The sequence below is a fragment of the Petaurus breviceps genome, unplaced genomic scaffold (assembly GCF_028583685.1).
Source record: "Petaurus breviceps papuanus isolate PSGF00001 unplaced genomic scaffold, PetGlider_PUasm1.0 172, whole genome shotgun sequence".
NCBI classification, from domain to species: Eukaryota; Metazoa; Chordata; class Mammalia; order Diprotodontia; family Petauridae; genus Petaurus; species Petaurus breviceps.
In genome coordinates, this window is record NW_027185755.1 from 4,589,274 (window position 1) to 4,599,717 (window position 10,444).

Sequence of the window (10,444 nt, forward strand, 5' to 3'; positions counted from 1 at the left end):
CTAGAACAGGGGTGGAGAACCTGCGGTCTCAAGGCCACCTGTGGCCTTCTAGATCCTCGGCTGTGGCCTTTTGACTGAGTCCAAGTTTTACAGAACAAATCCTTTTATTAAGAGGATTTGTTCTGTGCAGTTTGGATTCAGTCAAAGGGTCACCATCAGTCCTCTGGAGTTATTATTTGACATTGAACTCATCAAAGTTTTTGGGTCCATAAGCAATACTTTTAAACAATGAGCTGAATAAGATATGGTCACCTGAGGTATTTGACCAAGAAATTGGAATCAGTGAAAGGTCATGTAGAAGGTGATATAGTGATCAAAGTGTTTTTACAATATGTGACCAAATAACTAATTCTCCATCATCATCATCCTGTATTTTCAAAACGCTTTACATGCATTATCTTTTTAGACAGTGTTCCATTCTAATTCCACTTAAGAATTCATCAGAACTCCTCCTCCCACCTTCTTTTATACATTCCATCCCACTCAGAAACAGTTTTTCTTCCAAGCCTTGGTTGACAACTTTCAAAGGAAAACACCTCTTTTTAGTCAGTCTCCTACATCTCTTATTTATTAAACAAAGCCTTGGCCTTTCCTGTTCTGTTCAGACCAGTTAATCTTTATTACTTCCTCTCCTTATTGATATCTTATCAACAAAGCCTTCTTTACTGGTCACTGAGATAGTTGCTGGGGCAATGCCCTCAAGTCAGGACTGCTGAATGTTGCTAAGCATCCCCTGGTTCTAGTTGGACCCCTGCTCCTTCCCCAGGATAAATGGGGAAAATAGAGTTACTTTGCTTGAGATGGAATGAGGATTATGTTTGGTCTTCATTAAATAGATATCCCCAATTGGTAAATTTAAAAGAAGTCCTTGAAAGAAGAAACATAATCTTTTAATCACTACCTTAATAAGTGTTTAAATGAGCTATTAATCAGAGAAATAAAAATTAAAGCAACTATGAGATATCAGATAACCAACCAATCAACAAGATCTATTAAGTACCTATTATATGGCAGGTATTATGCTAGGCCCTGAGGACAGACAGAAGGACAAAAGTGAGGGAGCTATGTATAGCTAGAATGATCTTTATGGGCAGTAGTATGGTAATATACTATCAACATGACAAAATTCTTCATAGCCTTTGACTCTGTAATTCCAACACTAGAACTTGACCTCAAGGATGATGTCAGGGGAAAAAATGACCTTTCTCTACAAAAATATTAATAATAGATTTATCTGTGTAATACTCTTTTATAATAATTTGCTCATAAGGTCCATATAATCCCTTCCTTTTTTGCTTTTAGGGAGTTCATTTTTGACGAAAAATTATGAGTTCAGTGACAATCTCACTTTGAGGCCCTATTTAGGGAAATTCTTAATATTTAAGCAGAGGTTGGGCTTTCTGCCTAACTTCACAATTATAGATATCTCTAGTTAACCCCTGGTTTCTTAATGGTCAAGGAAAAATTCCATTTACTTTTTTTTTTAAACAAGAAGTTTATTTAAACAACAAGATGTTTGACTTGAAGGGAAAACTATCTAGGATCAATTTCTCTATAGTAATTTATCCCTACTGAGAGACAGAGATTACCCTACGTGTAACAGCTACCTAAAAAAAGTTATAAAATTGTCCTTGGTTTTACAATGAAAAAGAAAAACATTGAAATTATCCAATCAAACAAGGTATTCAAGGATTTTTTTTGTGGGGTTTTTTTTTTTTGTTGTTGTTGTTGTTAAACAGTGAGAGCAAAATAACTTACTGGAATATAAAGATAAAAGTTGAATGAGCATGCCACTAATGGAGAAAAGGGATATTTTCACAGAACCAGTTTGTTTTTTCCCCTCCCCATCTCCATTTGATGTTGATCAAAACATACCATCGGCCATTTAGTTAAAAAAAAATACGCATTATGCCTGTGCACATACACCAGTTACTTTATGTACAATAAAAGGTATGGGGAAGGGAATCAAAGAAGAGAGAAAACTATACTGCAGTAGTCAGGATGTGGATGAGCCAAATCTTGGTTTTCTAATTGTGAATGTATTGTTTTCCTTGGGAGCACAGTTCTGGAGCAGAGCTGTAGATTCTCTTCTTAGTAATCGCCTCCTGTCTGCTGCTGGAATACATCAATTGTATCTTCATCCTCCATTTCCAACTGTGCACGTGTGTCTGTTTCATTGACTGGGTGCCCATCAAATCGGAATTTGATCTGCCTCATTGACAAACCCTGTCGTTCACAATAGGCTTTCATCAGTTTACTAAGTGGTGTGTGCCTCTTAATCTTAAATTGCACCACCGAACCATCTCGCCCCTGCCACCTTCAAATTAATGTGGTCGTTGTTTTCAGTCTTGACTCCTTCCTTTGGCTTTTCGTCGACCATGGCGAGTCCGGGGGTCTCCTCAGCCACCGCTTCACAAAAGAGGCACCAGGGTGGTCTGCTCCAAGGGAATGGAGGGAGAAGCAGCAGCGGGAGGAGCAGGAGCAGGAGGAGGAGGAGGAGGAGGAAGATGATGGTGGTGGTGATGGTGAGGAAGAGGAGGAGAAGAAGGAGGAGGTGGAGGAGGACAAGGAGGACGAGGAGGAGGAAGAGGAGGAGGAGGAAGAAGAGGAGCAAAAATTCCATTTACTGAAAACATTTGGGTAATGAAAGAATATATTATAATGTCTATAGACAAGTATGAGGAGGAAAAATTGGAGAAAGTCAGCTTTTTCTCAGGACTTCTATCATCTGCTCCAAGATGTCTGTAGAACCCATGATGCTCCTTGACATTGCTCCTCTGTGCCACATCTCAGGCCTACCTTTGCTCCTCAGAGGTGTACTAGAATACCATATTTGTTCCAGCTTCTATGCTTTCAGAACCTGAATCATTCTGATTTTCAAGATTGCTCATTGTTTTACATGAATTCCTTATGGTACAACCAAATCTCTCAAACAATGACTTAAAGCAACTATGAGATCTCAGGTAATCAACCAATCAACAAGATCTATTAAGTACCTGTTATATGGCAGATATTATGCTAGCTCAAGAAGGTGTACAGGTCAAGATAGATTCAATAAAGAAGTGCTCTTACCTAACAATGGTAATTATTTTTAAGTGGGTAGAATAACCAAGTATTATGAGACAGAGACAAAGACACACACATACAGAGAGAGAGAGAGAGAGAGAGAGAGAGAGAGATTGAGAAACAACTGATGGTTCAAGAATGTTTGAACAAATTGTGGCTAACAAATGGATGGGCTATTAATGTGCCATAAGAAATGACAGATATGAACAACACAATGAAATGTGAGAAGGCATAAAAAATAATACAAAGTGAAGATGCAGGACCAAGAAATTGACCATAATGATGGAAAAAATAATAAGAAGAAAACTTGGGGGGGAATATAGATGAGAAAGAAATCAGAAGCGGATTAAGAGACAGGATTTTCTTGCTACTATTTTGTTGGCATTAATGATCGATTTAAAAAATAAAGTGTATATTTGGAGTTTGTGATTTTATGTAGGGTTTAAAAATGTGAATGTTTTGGTTAGATTTTATGAAGAATAAAGTATATGAATATAAGATCTGCAATTTTAAATGTTCTGCTAAATATAAGAATATCAACCTGGTCATGTTATAACCTATTCACATTCCAATGCCTCAGTCTGAGGACCACCTGAAGGATTCTTATAGTCTTACAAATTTTCTTTGAGGATTATCGATTTAGATTAAAGCTATATCATAGAATTTCACATTATTTTCTAAATGCCTAAACAAGATCATCACATGAATTAAAACCAAAAGTATTTTTTAAATACTACTATGTCTCTGCCCTTTGCCCTATATACTCTGCCCTACTCTTGTGCTTAAATTCTCTCTCTTTTTCACTTTCTTCTGCATAAGCTTTGATAGCAGCCACCCCAGTTGATAGCATGGGTAGAGATGGAGCCAGAGTGAGACAAAGGGAATTTTCCCCAGATGCTGACAAATTTATCGGGCTCTTGTCAAAAGCCACCAACCACACCACAGGTGTCAGGGAGAGGTGATGGTTCATTATTTTCAGCTCAGTGGGGTGAAGGTAGGAGGGGGAGGAGTGGTGGCCAACACGGCTAACTCTTCTGATGCACATGGTTTGCCAGCTACGTGGTTGCTGGTCTTATTATCTCCAGCTGAGCTCTGTTTCATAAGGTCCTCCTCTGGTTCATGACCAGGGTGATGAAAGCAGAGCAGTGTCTTTTGAATGTGAGCTAACAGTGTGTGTGTGTGTGTGTGTGTGTGTGTGTGTGTGTGTGTGTGTGTTGGGGGGGCATCGCTACATGCGGACAACTATTGATAGACTTTCAAATATTGAGGGTAGAAGGGTGTTAAAAAATTTCCCTTCATACATCTCATCAGAGGACACCCTAGGATGAAAGGTAGAGAACAGAAATTCAGTTTGGGAATATTGATCTTTGTTATCAAGGGCCAAACTTTTGTCAAGGGAGGAGACTTAGATATGGTGTTGGAGATGTCTATCTGGCCACGAATAGCTCTAGGAAACCTGGCAACCCCAGTTGATGCTGATATGTCCAAAACAAGCCAGGGGATGTCTGAGGATCAGATGCCTTGCATCATGCCCAAAAGCTACACCACTAATCCAGGTCAGTACCTATCCCATACTTGTTCTTTGAAGTGGAAGAGAAAAAAATGGGAGTCCTGCCAAATTAAAATTAGTTACAACATTGTCATTCCCATACGAGAGAAAAGAGTGTTTCCCCTTGACTTTCAGAAGACCAGAAGTAGAGTTTACAAACTTTGCAGAAGAAAGGTCCATCCATGACTTTGTGTTCTGCTAAGTTTTACAGGGATGGGGAACCTGTGGTCTCGAGGACACGTGTGGCCCTCTAGTGGCCACACTTGAGGACCTAGAGGGCCATGTGTGTCCTCGAGGTTGCAGGTTTGCCACCCCTGTAAAACTTTGCCAGACTTACTCTTGACTTATGCTCCAGATCTTTCCTTTAACAAGCTTTTAAAAAAAATGTATTTATTTATTTTAAATTAAATTTTATGTTTCTTTTTAGTTTACATCATTCATTTCCACAAGATTTTAAGTTACACATTTTCTCCCCGTCTTTCTCCTATCCACCACCCCAAAACAGCGATCCCACTGTATACCCCCTCCTCCAGTCTGCTCTGTCCTATATCCTCCCCCATCCCTCCTCTGACTTCCTGGTAGGGCAAGATGGATCTCCATACCCCAGTGCCTGTATATCTTATTTCCCAGTTGCATGTAAAAAAAAAAATAATATATTTTTAAACATTTGATTTTACAACTTTGAATTCCTTATTCTTTCCCTTCCTCCCTCTTTACCCACCTTTACTGGGAAGATAAGCAACTCAACATAGGTTGTACATGTGTAGTTATGCAAAACATTTCCATAGTGTATATATTGTGAAAGACTAACTATATTTCCCTCCATCCTATCCTGCCCCCCACTTGTTCTATTTTCTACTTTGACCCTGTCCCTTTTCAAAAGTGTGTGCTTCTAACTACCCTCCACTGCAACCTGCCCTCCCTTCCATCATCCCCCCCTCTCATCCCCTTCCCGCTACTCTCCTGTAGGGCAAGATTCCCAATTTAGTGTGTATGTCATTCCCTACCTAAGCCAAATTCAATGAGAATAAGGTTGACGCATTCCCTTTTGCCTTCCTGTTCTTCTCCTCCATTGTAACAGTTATCCCTTGCCTCTTCTAAATGAGATAATTTACCCCATTCTGTCTCTCCCCATCTCCTCTCATTATATTCTTCTCTCACCTCTCAATTTCACCTTTTAAATATCATCTCTTCCTATTCAATTGATCCTGTGCCCTCTGTCTATGTATACCTGTACACATATATACACACACTCACATATGTGTTCATATGCACATATACCCTCCTATATAGACATCTATATGTATGTATACATATATAATATATATATACATTTATATTCCTTTTAACTATCCCTCATACTGAGAAAAGTTTCATAAGTTACAATTATTGTTTTTCCATGTAGGCATGTAAATAGTTCAACTTTGATAAATTCCTTATGATTTCTTTTCCCTGTTTACCTTCTCATGTTCTTCTTGTTTTTTATATCTGAATGCCAAATTTTCTGTTCAGCTCAGGTTTTTTCATCAAGAATGCTTGGAAGTCCTCTATTTCCTTGAATAACCATATTTCTCCCTGAAACATGATACTTAGTTTTGCTGGGTAGGTGGTTCTTGGTTTAATCCCAGGTCCTTTGACCTCTGGAATATTATATTCCAAGCCCTTCGATCCCTTAATGTAGAAGCTGCTAGATCTTGTGTTATCCTGATTGTGTTTCCATAATATTCAAATTGTTTTTTCTTGGCTGTTTGTAATACTTTCTCCTTGATCTGGGAACTACAGAACCTGGCTATAATATTCCTAGGAGTTTTCTTTTTGGGATCTTTTTCAAGAGGTGATCGATAGATTCTTTCAACCTCTATTTTGCCATCTGGTTCTAAAACATCAGGGCAATTTTCCTTGAGAATTTTTTTAAGGATGATTTCTAGGTTCTCTTTTTGATCATGGCTTTCAGGTAGTCCAATAATTTTTAAATTATCTCTCCTGGATCTATTTTCCAGGTCAGTGGTTTTTTCAGTGAGATATTTTACATTGCTTTCAATTTTTTTCATTCTTTTAGATCTGTTTAATAGTATCTTGATTTCTCATAAAGTCACTAGTTTCCATTTGCTCCAAAATAATTCTGAAGGCATTATTCTCTTCAGTGAGTGTAATGGGAATGTAAATTTTCAAGATCTTCCCTGCCCCTAGGCTAAAGTGCACCTGGAGCCTGGGGTAGGAGGCTTGTTTTTCAGTAGATACTTTTTGATTGGCCAGTGGGTCCAGAAGGTTGTTACATTCTCTGAGCCAGGAGAAGGTTATAGATAAGCCCTGATGTGTAGCTTTGTTTTGGGGCTCGCTTTGAGACATGTTCTGTGATTTGATCAAATGAGACTCTGGGAAGCCGTTGTTGAGAGCCCCTCGGCTTTGAAAATTCCAGATGTTGATGAAACCCAGATGCTGGTTTGGTATGGATGTAATGGTGGGACAGTTTGGAAACTGTTTACATAATTCTGTCTGTATACTCTGAAGTTCGGGGTGCTGACCTTTTTCCCCTGAACTAGGTAAACGATACATATTTGACTGATTAAAATAAGCTTGTTAACCCATTTTGAGTTGCTTTCCTTTATCAAAGCAGATCTAAGAACCTGAGTTGTGCAGCCACCCTGGGAATGCTGGGCTGCTTGCTGCTATAGTGAGCTTTTGAGATTCTTTTTCCATCTGGCAAATTTGGCTTTTTAAGGCATTTTTCTCATTGGCTCTTTTTGCCTCTTTTGCCATTTGAGTTAGTCTTTTTTTAGGTGTTATTTTCTTCAGTCAGGTTGTTGACTCTCTTTTCATGATTTTCTTGCATCATTCTCATTTCTCTTCCCAATTTTTCCTCCACTTTTCTTATTTGTTTTTCAAAATCCTTCTTTTTTCTTGGAAACTTTTGGTGCAGGAGTTCTGACTTTTTCTCCTTTTTGTTCCATGCTTTGATCCTTTTTGTCCCCCAAGAAAGAATTTAAAGTTGGATTGCTGTTCTTGCTTTGCTTCCTTTGCTTGCTCATGTTGCCACTCAATTACTTGACTTTAGAGCTCTTTGCCACAGTAGAACTCTGCTTCTAGAAGGCAGATCTTTATCCCAAATCGCTGGGGTTTTTGCAGCTGCTGGAGCTATTAGGAAGGTGCCGTCTCTATAGCTCCCACAAACTCTGGCTCACTGGGCACACACCTCAGCACCACAACCCAAGACCGTGATCCAGATCCAGGCAGGTTAAAGCAAGAGCAATTACCCTCAGAATGGTTGCTTGGCTACCCTACTATCTGCAGGCCAGGAGCTTTGAAGCAGCCACAAGGAGGCGGCTGCACGGCCACAGCGCCTCAGATGCTTCTCCCTCCAGCGGCAGGTGCCAGACCCATTCCTCTGTCCCCCCCCCCCAGTTCCAACAGAATTCTACACTGACCTCTCACTTTTTTTTGGCATTTAGTGTTAAAAATTCTGGAAACCACCACTGCTGCTGGTGATCCACTCTCTCAATGTCCATTGCAGGCACTGGTCAGGGCTGCCCTGAGGCTAAAACCTCAGGCTCATGTGGGGCTGAGCTCAGCTCCCAGCATGCTGTGTTGAACCCTTTCTGTCTGCCTGCAGGGCTGCCTTCAGCAGGAGATTTGTTTCTGTCACTTTGTGGGTTCTGTAGTTCTAAAGTTTGTTTAGAGTCATATTTTATAAGTATTTGATGTGGTTATGGGGGTAGCTCACAGAGTTTTCCTGCTTCTATGCTGTCATTTTGGCTCAGTCCCCCTTTAACAATCTTGATACTAATTTTGTTCCCATTGGACCAGGGATTCTTAACCTTTGTGCCCTGGTCTGCTTTGGAAGATGAGAGAAGTTAATGGATCCCTTGTCAGAATTTTAATAGATTTACTAACAAACTTATCAGTGCTTGGAAATCTATTCATGGACCCTAGGTCAAGAATCCCTGCATGACAGCAGTTGAGAAACAGAAGAAATGTATCCTGGTTAGATTGCTCTGCCAACCATGAGCCTTCTGAAATGTTTTTTTTTCTTTTCATACACTCAGGTGCAGGGACAAACCTTCCTAGGGGACCTCTCTGAGTTTCTAGGCAACCCTGATTTGCTAAGTCTTTGTAACTTCCTTCTTATCATGGGCCATGGGCAAGGCTGGAAGGAATGGAATGAGGGTGATAGAGGGAGGAAGCTTGGGAAATGCTCAGAAACATGGCCTGCAGGGAGCCTGCCCCAGGAATTAGTCTGGACATTTACTAGATTTTTGCTATTGTATTGCTATAGTCCAGATTTGCCTTAAATCATCCAAATAATAACTAGAAGTAGAGATAATGGAAGGAAGCCAGGATTTATGCAAAGCTCAGAGGGGACTATCTTCAGGCCTTATCTACAGTGAGCTGTCAAATTCCCCAAGGTTCCTAGGACTTCATTGACATTCCTACCTTGAGGGAAAAATATCAGATGGGAGGGAGGTCTCCAACTGAGGGCTGTGTCCTTGGCTTAATTGAGTTCAAAGGGTTTTAAAATTTTGTGTTATCAGTGATTTCGCTGAAGGCATGGATGGCAGTTATAAATTTGCTGATGGCAAAGCTGAAAGGGACAGCTAGTATTTTGGACAGTAGGGTCAGAATGAGACTAAAGCCAACAAAATGGCATTTCTCAGAGGATTCAGTCAGGATGTACAAGGATCAGTTGAAGGAAAGGGGAATGTTTAATCTGGAGAAGACACTGAGGCTGTCTTCAGATATTTAAAAGTCTACCATGTGAAGGAGGGACTGAACTTATTCTTGTGTGGTCTCTGGGGGCAGAATTAGGATCAGCTAGAGGAAGGTGCAGTTAGGATTGATGGATGTAAGGGAAAATTCCCTAACACCTGGAACTACCTGAAAGTTTAAAAATCAGCCTTGTCACCTCGTGGTTACAATCCTCATGCCTATTTGGAGAGTTCATACACAGTAATAATAAGTGTTTTATTGATGTTACTGAAATCTAGGCTCAGTTGTCTACTTGGGGTAGTGAATTCATCATTGCCAGGGGTTGTTAAGGGAAGGATAAAAGATGATTTATGGGGTATGGGTTTTTTTGCCTTTTTTTTTTGGAGGGCAATTGGGGTTAAGTGACTTGGTCAAGGTCACATGGCTAGTTTGGGGTATGTCTTTTGGAGGTGATCCCTAGCCTAGATGACCTATAAGGTTCCTTTCAGCTCTGAGATTCTATAATTTTAGAGGAAGCAAGGTCACCTTTATAGTCCTATCCTTATTTAGGCAGTTAGGTGGTATGGTGGACAGAGTACTGAGCAGGGAATCAAGAAGACTCCTCTTTGGGAGTCCAAATCAAGCCTCAGACACTTACTTGCTGTATGATCCTGGACAAGTCACTTATCCCTGTTTGCTTCAGTTTCCTCATTTATAAAATGAGCCAGAGAAGGAAATGACAGACCACTCCAGTGACTTTGCAAGAAAACCCCAGGTGGAGGTGTGAAGAGTTGGATACGATCGGAAAAAAATCCTTCTTTGGACATTTTCTAGTTTATTACTATTCACAGAGCTTCTCAAAGACATTTCCAAAGGTTTTTAGGTATTAGCAAGAGCCAGTGATACAACTTTTAGGATTTGCTCCTTTTTTTCTTTGCACCTTTATCCAGAATGTGGCAAGAATGTGGCAACAACCTTTCCTTGTTTCCCCACTAAAGAGGGGCAATGGCTACTTACTGCAGAAGCACATGGTCGGGAGGCGGGGGGGGGGGGGGGGGGGGGGGGAGTGAACACACGGAACAAAGGGGCAGAGTGAAGAGGGCCGCTTAGACAAACAAACGAGGCTACAGGGAGAGTTTTAGTTTT

At 40.3% G+C, this 10,444-nt stretch overlaps 1 pseudogene; it reads right to left on the reverse strand.

Moving 5' to 3' along the window:
* Positions 1-1,656: 1,656 nt before the first annotated feature.
* On the reverse strand, positions 1,657-2,481 carry LOC138157573 (small ubiquitin-related modifier 2 pseudogene; annotated as a pseudogene).
* Positions 2,482-10,444: the final 7,963 nt, after the last annotated feature.